We start from the raw sequence: 14,524 nt of genomic DNA, 5'->3' as shown, positions 1-14,524 counted from the left end.
GCTTGTCTAATTGTTGTGTCACTGCTTGTCTGGGAAGAAATGGGCCAGAAGGTATCAATTCAGAAAACACTTCTATAATTAATAATAATAAAAAAATTTTTTTTCAGAGTTTCAGAAGGAGATATGTAAGTCTGGAGACTGGGTGTTTATTGGAAGATTAACCACTCTTTGTGTCATAGAGTGGCCTATTAGCCGGTTAGGTACTAGCATTATTGACTAATGAAAGCTAACTGTGAACTGAAAGGATTAGAAGCTGCTACAATACCAACATAGGTTATGCAAGAAAACTAGCAGAGAAGGTCGAGTTTTGTAATTCAATTGTTTATAATTTTCAATTCCCATTTGAAATCTATCCCTGATTTCAAAGTTCTGTAGTCCTGCTGTTTGAAATGAACGTTTCTCACTGAAGGCTAACGGGAAATTCAATGTTCTGTAATTTCATTACACACAACATTCCAGTGGTAATCTAAGATTGATTTCAAAGTTCTATCTGAAGTTATATGCTCGGAACATTTCCTGATGAAAACGAAAATGAATTCAAAGGGCTAGAAATGTGTGAATACTGAGACAGTTTCCCGTTGAAAACTGTGTACAAAAAACAATTCTCTTTCAAAAGTAGGAGCGAATTCAACGTTCTATGATCATATTGGGTAGGAAGCTCAATTCCCGTCGTAAAGTAAGCATAATTGACATTTTCATTCACCGGTTATCTGGTAGGATCAGTTGCTATTGAAAAATCCCAAGGAATTGAAAGATAAGAACATCTTGGTTTCTTTCATTTCTCATTGAAAACTCATCATGAATGTCATGTTGCTCTGTCCTGTTCTCTAATGTAAACAAATCCGCTTTCCTAACTAAGCCTGTATTGAATGTTGCATAGTCCTGTTTTGTAAGTCAACATTGCCAATGAATAGTAATGTTCAATTCAACGTTCCGTAAACCTGTTGTCTAGGAAGAAATGCAATGTGCTATTAGCCAGTAAAATACTAGCATCATTTACTAATGAAAGCTAACCGTGAACTGAAAAGATTATAAGCTGCTTCAATCCCAACATAGGTTATGCAAGAAAACTAACAGAGATGGTCGAGTTCTGTAATTCAATTGTGTTTAATATTCAATTGCCCTTTGAAACCTATCCCAGAATTCAAAGTTCTGTAGTCCCGCAGTTAGAAATGAACATTTCTCACTGAAGACTACCAGCGAATTCAATGTTCTGTAATTTCATTACAGACAACATTCCAATGGTAATCTAAGATTGATTTCAATGTTCTATCAGAGGATATATGCTGGGAACATTTCCTGTTGAATACGAACATGAATTAAAGGTCTAGAACTGTGTGAATACTGAGAATGTTTCCCATGGAATACTGTGTACAATAAACAATTCTTTCAAAATTGGAGTGAATTCAACGTTCTATGATCATATTGTGTAGGAAGCTCAATTCCCCTCTTGAAGTAAGCGTAATTGACTGTTTCATCCACCGGTTATCTGGTAGGATCAGTTGCTATTGAAAAATCCCAAGGAATTCAAAGAGAAGGACATCTTCTAGTCTTTCTTTCTCATTGAAAACTCATCGGGAATGTCATGTTGTTCTTTCCTGTTCTGTACTGTAAACAAGTCTGCTTTCCTCACTAAGCCTGTATTCAATGTTGCATAGTCCTGTTTTCTAAGTGTACATTTCCCAATCAATAGTAATGTTCAATTTAACGTTCTGTAAACCTGTTGTCTAGGAAGAACTTATCCCCTGGAAAACTATGAGTGAATGCAATGTGCTATTTGCCCGTTATGTACTAGCATCATTTACTAATGAAAACTAACCGTGAAGTGAAAAGATTAGAAGCTGCTTCAATACCAACATAGGTTATGCAAGAAAACTAACAGAGAAGGTTGAGTTCTGTAATTCAATTGTGTATAATATTCAATTGCCCTTTGAAATTTATCCCTGAATTCAAAGTTCTGTAGTCTGCTGTTTGAAATGAACGTTTCTCACTGAAGATGAACAGCAAATTCAATGTTGTGTAATTTCTTTACAGACACCATTCCAATGGTAATCTAAGATTGATTTCAAAGTTCTATCAGAGGTTGTATGCTGGGAACATTTCCTGTTGTAAACGAACATGAATTCAAATTACTAAAACTGTGTGAATACTGAGAATGTTTCCCGTTGAAAACTCTACAATAAACAGTTCTCTTTCAAAAGTAGGAGCGAACTCAACGTTCTATGATCGTATTGTGTACGAAGCTGAATTCCCGTCTTAAAGTAACCGTAATTGACAGTTTCATTCACCGGTTATCTGGTAGCATCGATTGCTATTGAAAAATCCCTAGGAATCCCAAGAGTAGGACATCTTGGATTCTTTCATTTCTCATTGAAAACTCATCGTGAATGTCATGTTCTTCTGTCCTGTTCTCTACTGGTAACAAATCCGCTTTCCTAACTAAGCCTGTATTCAATGTTGCATATTTCTGTTTTGTAAGTGAACATTTCCTAATGAATAGTAATGTTCAATTCAACGTTCCGTAAACCTGTTGTCTAGGAAGAACTTATCCCCTGGATAACTAACAGTGAATGCTATGTGCTATTAGCTGGTTATGTACTAGCATCATTTACTAATGAAAGCTAACCATGAACTGAAAAGATTAGAAGCTGCTTCAATACCCACATAGGTTATGCAAGAAATCTAACAGAGAAGGTCGAGATCTGTAATTCAATTGTGTATAATATTCAATTGCCCTTTGAAATCTTTCCCTGATTTCAAAGTTCTGAAGTCCCGCTGTTTGAAATGAACGTTTCTCACTGAAGACAAACAGTGAATTCAATGTTCTGTTATTTCGTTACAGACAACATTCCTATGGTTATCTAAGATTGATTTCAAAGTTCTATCAGAGGATATATGCTGGGAACATTTCCTGTTGAATACAAACATGAATTCAAAGTGCTAGAAATTGTGAATACTGAGAATGTTTCCCATTGAACACTGTGTACAATAAACAATTCTCTTTCAAAAGTAGGAGCGAATTCAACGTTCTATGATCGTATTGTGTAGGAAGCTCAATTCCCTTCTTAAAGTAAGCATAATTGACAGTTTCATTCACCGGTTATTTGGTAGGATCTGTTGCTATTGAAAAGTCCTATGGAATTCAAAGAGTAGGACATCTTGGATTCTTTCGTGTCTCATGGAAAACTCATCGTGATTGTCATGTTGTTCTGTCCTATTCTCTACTGTAAACAAATCCGCTTTCCTAATTAAGCCTGTATTCAATGTTGCATAGTCCTGTTTTCTCAGTGAACATTTCCCAATGAATAGTGAAGTTCAGTTCAACGTTCCGTAAACCTGTTGTCTAGGAAGAACTTATCTCCTGGAAAAGTAAGAGTGAATGCAATGTGCTATTTGCCAGTTATGTACTAGCATCATTTAATAATGAAAGCTAACCGTGAACTGAAAAGATTAGAAGCTGCTTCAATACCAACATAGGTTATGCAAGAAAACTAACAGAGAAGGTCGAGTTCTGTAATTCAATTGTGTATAATATTCAATTGCCCTTTGAAATCTGTCCCTGATTTCAAAGTTCTGAAGTCCCGCTGTTTGAAATGAACGTTTCTCACTGAAGACTAACAGCGAATTCAATGCTCTGTAATTTCATTATTGACAACATTCCAATGGTAATCTAAGATTGATTTCATAGTTCTATCAGAAGTTATATGCTCGGAACATTTTCTGTTCAAACTAACATGAATTCAAAGGGTAAAACTGTGTGAATACTGAGAATGTTTCCCGTTAAAAACTGTACAATAAACAATTCTCTAGCAAAAGTAGGAGCGAATTCAACGTTCTATGATCGTATTGTGTAGGAAGCTCAATTCCCGTCTTAAAATAAGCATAATTGACAGTTTCATTCACCGGTTATCTGGTAGGATCAGTTGCTATTGAAAAATCCCAAGGAATTCAAAGAGTAGGACATCTTGGATTCTTTCGTTTGTCATTGAAAAATCATCGTGAATGTCATGTTGTTCTTTGTTCTTCTCTACTGTAAACAAATCTGCATTCCTAACTAAGCCTGATTCAATGTTGCATAGTTCTGTGTTCTAAGTGAACATTTCCCATTGAATAGTGAAGTTCAATTCAACGTTCCATAAACCTGTTGTCTAAGAAGAACTTATCCCCTGTAAAACTAAGAGTGAATGCAATGTGCTATTAGCCGGTTATGTAGTAGCCTCATTTACTTATGAAAACTAACTGTGAACTGAAAAGATTAGAAGCCTCTTCAATACCAACATAGGTTATGCAAGAAAACTAACAGAGAATGTCGAGTTTTGTAATTCAATTGTGTATAATATTCAATTGCCCTTTGAAATCTATCCCTGAATTCAAAGTTCTGTAGTCCCGCTGTTTGAAATGAACCTTTCTCACTGAAGGTTAACATAGAATTCAATGTTCTGTAATTTCGTTACGGACACCTTTCCAATGGTAATCTAAGATTGATTTCAACGTTCTATCAGTGGTTATATGCTGGGAATATTTCCTGTTAAAATCAACATGAATTCAAAGGGCTAGAACTGTGTGAATACTGAGAATGTTTCGCGTTGAAAACTATGTACAATAAACAATTCTCTTTGAAAAGTAAGAGCGAACTCAACGTTCTATGATCGTATTGTGTAGGACGCTCAATTCCTGTCTTAATGAAAGCGTAATTGACAGTTTCATTCACCGGTTATCTGGTAGGATCAGTGGCTGTGGGAAGCCACGCTGGCTTCGTCAGGCTTTGCTACGTCAGCTTGTTTACTGCTTTTGTATCCTAATCCTCTGCACATGAGCACATGACGTTATCCTAACATGGCTGCTCACCTATCCCGATTGGGTGTTGCAAAGTCGTCCTATGAGACTTAAGCCAATCAGACGACGCTTCACATACTCATGACCACAAGTACATAAGCTTGGCACTCCATAGGGTCGGGTTCCTTCTCTCTTTCAGCTTGGAGCTCACAATAAAGTGTGCTTGAGAAGAATTCTGTTGTTGTCATTCTTCCTGCTGGCGGGAGGGGCGCAACAAGTGGTGCCGAAACCCGGGACTTTTCCACAAACGGCCAGTTGAGAGGACCCCTGAGGATATTTCCAAGGGAGGATTCAGAACTCAACACACGGAGCGGCGGTACCGGTAAGTTCCTCTGGATGTGCTATATGCTAAGTTTTGGCTTGTAACTGATCTGTAAGTCTGATATACATAAGTTAGTTGATCATCTCAAACGTATATAAGGTAGCAATATGGGACACCACCACTCCACCTTTTTGGAGCCGCTAGGTAGGGACATTGACCGCGAGGCACTAACGCCAAAGTTGTGTGCAGGTACACAGCCCTTATGGCGTTTGGTGTGATCATGTTTGGAGGACAAACGTTGTGAAGAGGTGATCAGGGAAGGTCAATGCATATTAGCACATCATCAAGATAGCATGTCTGAGTCTGAAGAAAATAAAAGGGGAAAACAAAAAAAGGTTAAAATAAAAAGAGAACCTAGGTTTCAGACAGAACAGAATAAAAGTGGACAGAATAAAAGTGAAATGCAAAAGGGAGGGCCAAATTCAGGTCCGAAGCTATATCCAGATTTGACGGAACTTGAAAATTTATATATAGAAAGTTCTAGTGAATCTGAGGGAGAAGAATTAACTCCAGAGGAAGAACAGGATTTTGAGGAAGTAGAGGCTGAGTGTGGTCGGGAATGTTCTAGACCCAGAAAAGATGGTGTCTTTGCTCCTCCGCCAGCTTATGCCTCTACAAGCAAGAGGTGTAAACAACAAGATGGTCTACTTCCACCCGGGACATGTGCTTCATCCAGATGTAGTTTGATAAAACCAGATAATTGGAGAAAGCTGGCTAGTGCTTATCCAGTTTTTGAGACTCATGATACACATGTTAGATACCATGAACCTATAGGGTATAAGGAGCTCAAGGATCTTGCAGAAGCTGCTAGAACTTATGGGATAAATGCTTCTTTTACTATGGCGCTGTTAGAACGAGCTTTAATCCAGCCTCAATTTGTGTACAAGCTCCATTCTTTTTTCTAACAGCGAATGTTAGCACTAACATCTCTTCGATAGATTGTAGGAATATCACGTGTTGGCTTGCAAAGTGCTGGAATGCCAGTGTCAATCTGGATTTAACAGTAAAATTACCTACTTTTGTCCCCATTCCAGTAGAGGCAGATCCAACTACCTTTCCTTTAGTAGGACTTATTCGTCATAAAAGAGATTTTGGTATTACTGCAGCAATCATTTTAGCCATAGTCATTTCAGCTGCAGCAGCAACTACTGCTGCTCTTGCCATGACATCTCAGGCTCAAACTGTGCAAGTTGTTAATAACATAGTGGAAAAGACTTCTGCAGCACTAGAAACACAAGAAGCAATCAATAAGCACCTTCTCGCTGGTATTCAACTAGTTAATCAAAGAGTAGATCTGGTGCAGAATCAATTAGAGGAATTATATAAAATAATACAACTTGGCTGTGTTTCCCAGTATCAACATTTGTGTATTACTCCTTTGCAATTTAATTTTACTGTTTCTTTTAATCAGTCGCAAGCTAGCTGAATTTTTGGCAGGAAACTGGACACATGAAGTAGAGCAGTTATCTCGGAAGTTACTATTCCAGATTGTACAGCTGAATGGAACTCATCTGGAGCCAATCTCCTTGGGAGATTTTACTTCTTGGCTATCTTCTGTATTTTACTTCTTTAAGGAATGGGTGGGGGTGGCTATGTTTGGAGCAGCCCTTCTGTGTGGTATGGTGTTCTGTCTCTGGCTTATCTGTTGAATCAGACAACAATGTCAGCAGGATAACGTAAAGATTGTTCAGGCACTTATGGCTTTGGATCAAGGAGCATCTCCACAAGTGTGGCTGGCGAGCCTGCAAGATGGTTAGTTCCACCCTGCCTACTGTAAGGCCTTTGCACACCAAGTGAACTTGTTGTCATTGCATCTTGGAAGGCTTACATCCCTGAATGAGCAGCCTTTGCATCCCGAAGGGATTTTTCCCATTGCATTCAGGGAGGTGCTTAAGCAGGCTTTTGGTCTTGGGCTCTACCCTTGATTGGACTGGCCATGATGAGGGCTGGTCCTGGATCAGGTATCCTGAGGTTCAAAACAATTTTTATAAGGGTGAACTGTGGGAAGCCGTGCTGGCTTTGTCAGGCTTTGCTACGTCAGCTTGTTTACTTTTGTATCCTAATTGTTTGCATATGAGCATATGACGTTATCCTAACATGGCTGCTCACCTATCCCTATTGGGTGATGCAAAGTCGTCTGATGAGACTTAAGCCAATCAGATGATGCTTCACGTACACATGACCACAAGTACATAAGCTTGGCACTCCGTAGGGTCGGGTTCCTTCTCTCTTGCAGCTTGGAGATCCCATAAAAGTGTGCTTGACAAGAATCCTGTTGTCATCATTCTTCCTGCTAGCGGGAGGGGCACAACAAGTTGCTATTGAAATATCCCAAGGATTCAAAGAGTAGGACATCTTGGATTCTTTCGTATCTCATTGAAAACTCATCATGAATGTCATGTTTTTCTGTCGTGTTCTCTACTGTAAACAAATCCGTTTCCTACCTAAGCCTGTATTCAGTGTTGCATAGTCCTGCTTTCTAAGTGAACATTTCCCAATGAATATTAATGTTCAACTATTCATTTCATAAATCTGTTGTCTAGGAAGAAATGCAATGTGCTATGAGCCGGTTATGTACTAGCATAATTTACTAATGAAAGCTAACCATGAACTAAAAACATTAGAAGCTGCTTCAATCCCAACATAGGTTATGCAAGAAAACTAACAGAGAAGGTCGAGTTCTGTAATTCAATTGTGTATAATATTCAATTGCCCCGTGAAATCTATCCCTGAATTCAAAGTTCTGTAGTCCGCTGTTTGAAATGAACGTTTCTCACTGAAGACTCTCTTTGAAAAGTAAAAGCGAATTCAACGTTCTAGGATTGTATTGTTTGGGAAGCTTAATTCCCGTCTTAAACACAGAGTAATTGACAGTTTCATTCACCGGTTATCTGGTAGGATCAGTTGCTATTGAAAAATCCCAAGGAATTCAAAGAGTAGGATATCTTGGATTCTTTCATTTCTCATTGAAAATTCATCGTGAATGTCATGTTGTTCTGTCCTGTTCTCTACTGTAACTTATCCGCATTCCTAACTAAGCCTGTATTCAATGTTGCATAGTCCTGTTTTCTAAGTGAACATTTCCCAATGATTAGTAATGTTCGACTCAACGTTCCATAAACCTGTTGTCTAGGAAGAAATGCAATGTGCTATTAGCTGGTAATGTACTAGCATCATTTACTAATGAAAACTAACCGTGAAATGAAAAGATTAGAATCTGCTTCAATGCCAACATAGGTTGTGCAAGAAAACTAACAGAGAAAGTCGAGTTCTGTAATTCAATTGTGTATAATATTCAATTGCCCATTGAAATCTATCCCTGACTTCAAAGTTCTGTAGTCCCAATGTTTGAAATGAATCTTTCTCACTGAACACTAAGAGCTATTTCAATGTTCTGTAATTTCATTCCGGACACCATTCCAATGGTAGTCTAAGATTGATTTCAAAGTTCTGTCAGAGGATATATATTGGGAACATTTCGTGTTGAAAACAAACATGAAGTCAAAGGGCTAGAACTGTGTGAATACTGACAATGTTTCCCATTGAATACTGTGTACAATACACAGTTCTCTTTCAAAAGTAGGAGCGAATTAAACGTTCTATGATCATATTGTGTAGGAAGCTCAATTCCCGTCTTAAAGTAAGCGTAATTGACAGTTTCATTCACCAGTTATCTGGTAGGATCAGTTGCTAAGGAAAAATCCCAAGGAAGTCAGAGTAGGACATCTTGGATTCTTTTGTTTCTCATTGAAAGCTTATCTTGAATGTAATGTTGTTCTGTCCTGTTCTCTACTGTAAACAAATCCACTTTCCTAACTAAGCCTGTATTCAATGTTACATAGTCCTGTTTTCTAAGTGAACATTTCCCAATGAATAGTAATGTTCAATTCAATGTTCCGTAAACCTGTTGTTTAGGAAGAACTTATTCCCTGGAAAACTAACTGTGAATGCAATGTGCTATTACCCGGTTATGTACTAGCATCATTTACTAATGAACGCTCACAGTGAACTGAAAAAATTAGAAATTGCTTCAATACAAACATAGGTTATGCAAGAAAACTAAAAGATAAGGACGAGTTTTGTAATTCAATTGTGTATAATATTCCATTGCCCTTTGAAATCTATCCCTGAATTCAAAGTTGTTTGAAATGAACGTTTCTCACTGAAGACTAACAGCGAATACAATGTTCTGTAATTTCATTACAGACAACATTCCAAAGGTAATCTAAGATTGATTTCAAAGTTCTATGAGAGGATATAGGCTGGGAACATTTCCTGTTGATAACGAACATGAATTCAAAGGACTGAAACTGTGTGAATACTGAGAATGTTTCCCGTTGAAAACTGTGTACAACAAACAAATATATTTCAAAAGTAGGAGAAAATTCAATGTTCTGTGATCTTTAATTTCATTATGGACACCATTCCAATGGAAATATATGATTGATTTCAAAGTTCTATCACAGGTTATATGCTGGGAACATTTCATGTTGAAAACGAACATGAATTCAAAGGGCTAGGACTGTGTGAATACTGAGAATGTTTACTGTTAAAAGTGTGTACAATAAACAGTTGTCTTTCAAAAGTAGGAGCGAATTCAAAGTTCTATGATTTTATTGTGTAGGAAGCTCAATTCCCATCTTAATGAAAGCATAATTGACAATTTCATTGACAGGTTATTGGTAAGATCAGTTGCTATTGAAAAATACCAAGGAATTCAAAGAGTAGAACATCTTGGATTCTTTCATTTCTCATTGAAATCTCATCGTGAATGTCCTGTTGTTCTGTTATGTTGTCTAGTGTAAACATATCCACTTTCGTAACTAAGCCTGTACTCAATGCATAGTCCTGTTTTCTAAGTGAACATTTCCCAATGAATTGTAATGTTCAATTCAATGTTCCATAAACCCGTTCTCTAGGAAGAACTTATCCCCTGGAAAACTAAGACTGAATGCAATGTGCAATTAGCCGGTTAGGTACTAGCATCATTTACTAATGAAAACTAACCGTGATCTGAAAAGATTAGAAGTTCTGTAGTCCCGCTGTTTGAAATGATAGTTTCTCACTAAATACTAACAGCGTATTCAATGTTCTTCAATTTCATTACGGACACCATTCAAATGGAAATCTATGATTGATTTCAAAGTTCTATCAGAGGATATATGCTGGGAACATTCCTTTTGAATACAAACATGAATTCAAAGGGCTAAAACTGTGAGAATACTGAGAATGTTTCCCATTGAAAACTGTGTACAATAAACAATTCTCTTTCAAAAGTAGGAGCGAATTCAACGTTCTATCATCGTATTATGCAGGAAGCTCAATTCCCGCCTTAAAGTAAGCCTGATTGACAGTTTCATTCACTGGTTATCTGGTATGACCAGTTGCTATTGAAAAAAATCACAAGGAATTCAAAGAGTAGGACATCTTGGATTCTTTGTTTTCTCATTGAAAACTCATCGTGAATGTCATGTTGTTCTGTCCTGTTCTCTACTGTAAACAAATCCGCTTTCCTAACTAAGCCTGTATTTAATGTTGCATATTCCCGTTTTCTAAGTGAACATTTCCCAATGAATAGTAATGTTCAACTCAACGTTCCGTAAACCTATTGTCTAGGTAGAACTTATCCCCTGGAAAAATAAGTGTGAAATCAATGTGCTATTAGTCACTTATGGACTAGCCTCATTTACTTATGAAACCTAACCGTGAGCTGAAAAGACTAGAAGCTGCTTCAATACCAACATAGGTTGTGCAAGAAAACTAACACAGAAAGTCGAGTTCTGTAATTCAATTGTTTATAATATTCAATTGCCCTTTGAAATCTATCCCTGAATTCAATGTTCTGTAGTCCCGCTGTTTGAAATGAACTTTTCTCACTGAACACTAACAGCGAATTCAATGTTCTGTAATTTCATTACAGACAACATTGCAATGGTAATCTAGGATTGATTTCAAACTTCTAACAGAAGTTATATGCTCAGAACATTTTGTATTGAAAACGAAATAGAACTCAAATGGCTAGCACTTTGCGAATACTGAGAATGCTTCCCGTTGAAAACTTTGTACAAAACAGTTCTCCTTCAAAAGTAGGAGCGAATTAAACGTTCTATGATCATGTTGTGTAGGAAGCTCAATTCCCGTCTTAAAGTAAGCGTAATTGACAGTTTCGTTCACCAGTTATCTGGTAGGATCAGTTGGTATTGAAAAATCCCAAGGATTTCAAAGAGTAAGACATCTTGGATTCTTTTTCGTGTTTCATTGAAAACGCATCATGAATGTCTTGTTGTTCTGTCCTGTTCTCTACTGTAAACATATCGGATATCCTAACTAAGCATGTATTCAATGTTGCATAGTCCTGTTTTCTAAATGTACATTTCCCAATTAATAATAATGTTCAATTAAATGTTCCATAAACCTGTTGTCTAGGAAGAATTATCCCCTGGAAAACTAAGAGAAGTGCAATGTGCAATTAGCCGGTTATGTACTAGCATCATTTACTAATGAAAGCTAACCGTAAACTGAAAACATTGGAAGCAGCTTCAATACAAACATAGGTTATCCAAGAAAATAACAGAGAAGGTCGAGTTCTGTAATTCAATTGTGTTCAATATTCAATTGCCCTTTAAAATCTATCCTTGAATTCAAAGTTCTGTAGTCCCACTGTTTGAAATGAACGTTTATCACTGATGACGCACAGCAAATTCAATGTTCTGTAATTTCATTACAGACAACATTCCAATGCTAATCTAAGATTGATTTCAAAGTTCTTTCAGAGGATATATGCTGGGAACATTTCCTTTTCAAAACGAACATGAATTCAAAGGGCTAAAACTGTGAGAATACGGAGAATGTTTCCCATTGAAAACTGTGTACAACAAGGAATTCTCTTTAAATGGAGGAGCGAATTCAAGGTTCTATGATCGTATTGTGTAGGAAGCTCAATTCCAGTCTATAAGTAAGTGTATTTGACAGTTGCATCCACCGGTTATCTGGTAGGATCAGTTGCTATTGAAAAATCCCAAGGAATTTAAAGAGTAGGACATCTTGGATTCTTTCGTTTCTCATTGAAAATGTAGCGTGAATGTCATTTTCTTCTGGCCTGTTCTCTACTGTACACTTATCCCATTCCTAACTAAGCCTGTGTTCAATTCTGAGTAGTCCTAATTTCTAAGTGAAAATTTCCGTATGAATAGTAATGTTCAATTAAACGTTCCGTAAATCTGTTGTCTAGGAAAAACTTATCCCCTGGAAAACTAAGAGTGAAAGCAATGTGGTATTAGCTGGTTATGACTAGCATCTTTTAGTAATGAAAGCTAACCATGAACTGAAATGATTAGAAGGTGCTTCAATACCAACATAGGTTATGCAAGAAAACTAACAGAGAAGGTTGAGTTCTGTAATTCAGTTGTGTATAATATTCAATTGCCTTTTGCAATCTATCCCTGAATTCAAAGTTCTGTAGTCCCACTGTTTGAAATGAACGTTTCTCACTGAAGAGCAACAGCAAATTCAGTGTTCTGTAATGTCATTGCAGACAACATTCCAATGGTAATCTAAGATTGATTTCAAAGTTCTATGAGAGGATATATGCTGGAACATTTCCTGCTGAAAATGAACATGAAATCAAAGGGCTAAAACTGTGTGAATACTGAGAATATTTCCCATTGAAAACTGTGTACAATATACAATTCTCTTTCAAAAGTAGGAGCGAATTCAACGTTCTATGATCGTTTTGTGTAGGAAGCTCAATTCCTGTCTTAAAGGAAGCATAATTGACAGTTTCATTCACCAGTTATCGGGTAGGATCACTTGCTATTGAAAAATCTGGAGGAATTACAAGAGTAGGCCATCTTGTATTCTTTTGTTTCTCATTGAAAACTCATCGTGAATGTCATGTTGTGCTGTCCTGTTCTCTACTGTAAACAAATCCGCTTTCCTAACTAAGGCTCTATTCAATGTTGCATAGTCCTGTTTTCTAAGTGAACATTTCCCAATGAATAGTAATGTTCAATTCAACGTTCTGTAAACTTGTTGTCGAGGATTAACTTATCCCCTGAAAAACTAAGAGTGAATGCAATGTGTTATTAGCCGGTTTTGTAGTAGCATTATTTACTAAGGAACGCTAACCGTGAACTTAAAAGATTAGATGCTGCTTCAATACCAACGTAGGTTGTGCCAGAAAACTAACAGAGTATGTCGAGTTCTGTAGTTCATTTGTGTAAAATATACAATTGCCCTTTGAAATCTATCCTTGAATTCAAAGTTCTGTAGTCCCACTGTTTGAAATGAACGTTTCTAACTGACGACTAAATTCAATGTTCTGTAATTTCATTACAGACAACATTCCAATGGTAATCTAAGATTAATTTCAAAGTTGTATCAGAAGTTATATGCTTGAACATGTCCTGTTGTAAACGACATGAATTCAAAGGGCTAGAACTGTTTGAATTCTGAGAATTTTTCCCATTGAGAACTGTGTACAATAAACAATTCTCTTTCGAAAGTAGGAGCGAATTCAACGTTCTATGATTGTATTGTGTCGGAAGCTCAATTCCCGTCTTAAAGTAAGTGAAATTGACAGTTTCAGTCACCGGTTATCTGCTAGGATCAGTTGCTATTGAAAAATTCTAAGGAATTCAATCTGTAGGATATCGGGGATTCTTTCATTTCTCATTGAAAACTCATCGTGAATATCAAGTTGTTCTGTCGTGTTCTCTACTGTAAACTAATCCGCATTCCTAACTAAGCCTGTATTCAATGTTGTATCGTCCTGTTTTCTAAGTGAACATTTTCCAGTGAATAGTAATGTTCTATTAACCGTTCCATAAACCTTTTGTCTAGGAAAACCTTATCCCCTGGAAAATTAAGAGTGGATGCAATGTGCTATTAGCTGGTTATGTACTAGCATCATTTACTAATGAAAGCTAACCATGAATTGAAAAGATTAGAAGCTGCTTCAATACCAACATAGGTTGTGCAAGAAAACTAACAGAGAAAGGCGAGTCTTGTAATTCAATTGTGAATAATATTCAATTGCCCTTTGAAATCTATCCTTGAATTCAATGCTCTGTAGTCCCGCTGTTTGAAATGAACGTTTATCACTGAAGACTAACAGCGAATTCAATGTACTGTAATTTCATTTCAGACAACATTCCAATGGTAATCCAAGATTGATTTCAAAGTTCTATCAGAAGTTATATGCTCATAACATTTCCTGTTGAAAACGAACATGAATTCAAAGTTCTAAAACTATGAGAATACTGAGAATGTTTCCTATTGAAAACTGTGTACACTAAGCAATTCTCTTTCAAATGTAGGAGCGAATTCAACGTTCTGTGACCATATTGTGAAGGAAGCTCAAGTCCC

The sequence above is a fragment of the Jaculus jaculus genome, chromosome 7, assembly GCF_020740685.1.
Source record: "Jaculus jaculus isolate mJacJac1 chromosome 7, mJacJac1.mat.Y.cur, whole genome shotgun sequence".
NCBI classification, from domain to species: domain Eukaryota; kingdom Metazoa; phylum Chordata; class Mammalia; order Rodentia; family Dipodidae; genus Jaculus; species Jaculus jaculus.
The sequence above is the reverse complement of the archived record's forward strand: the minus strand, read 5'-3'. Positions refer to the sequence as shown.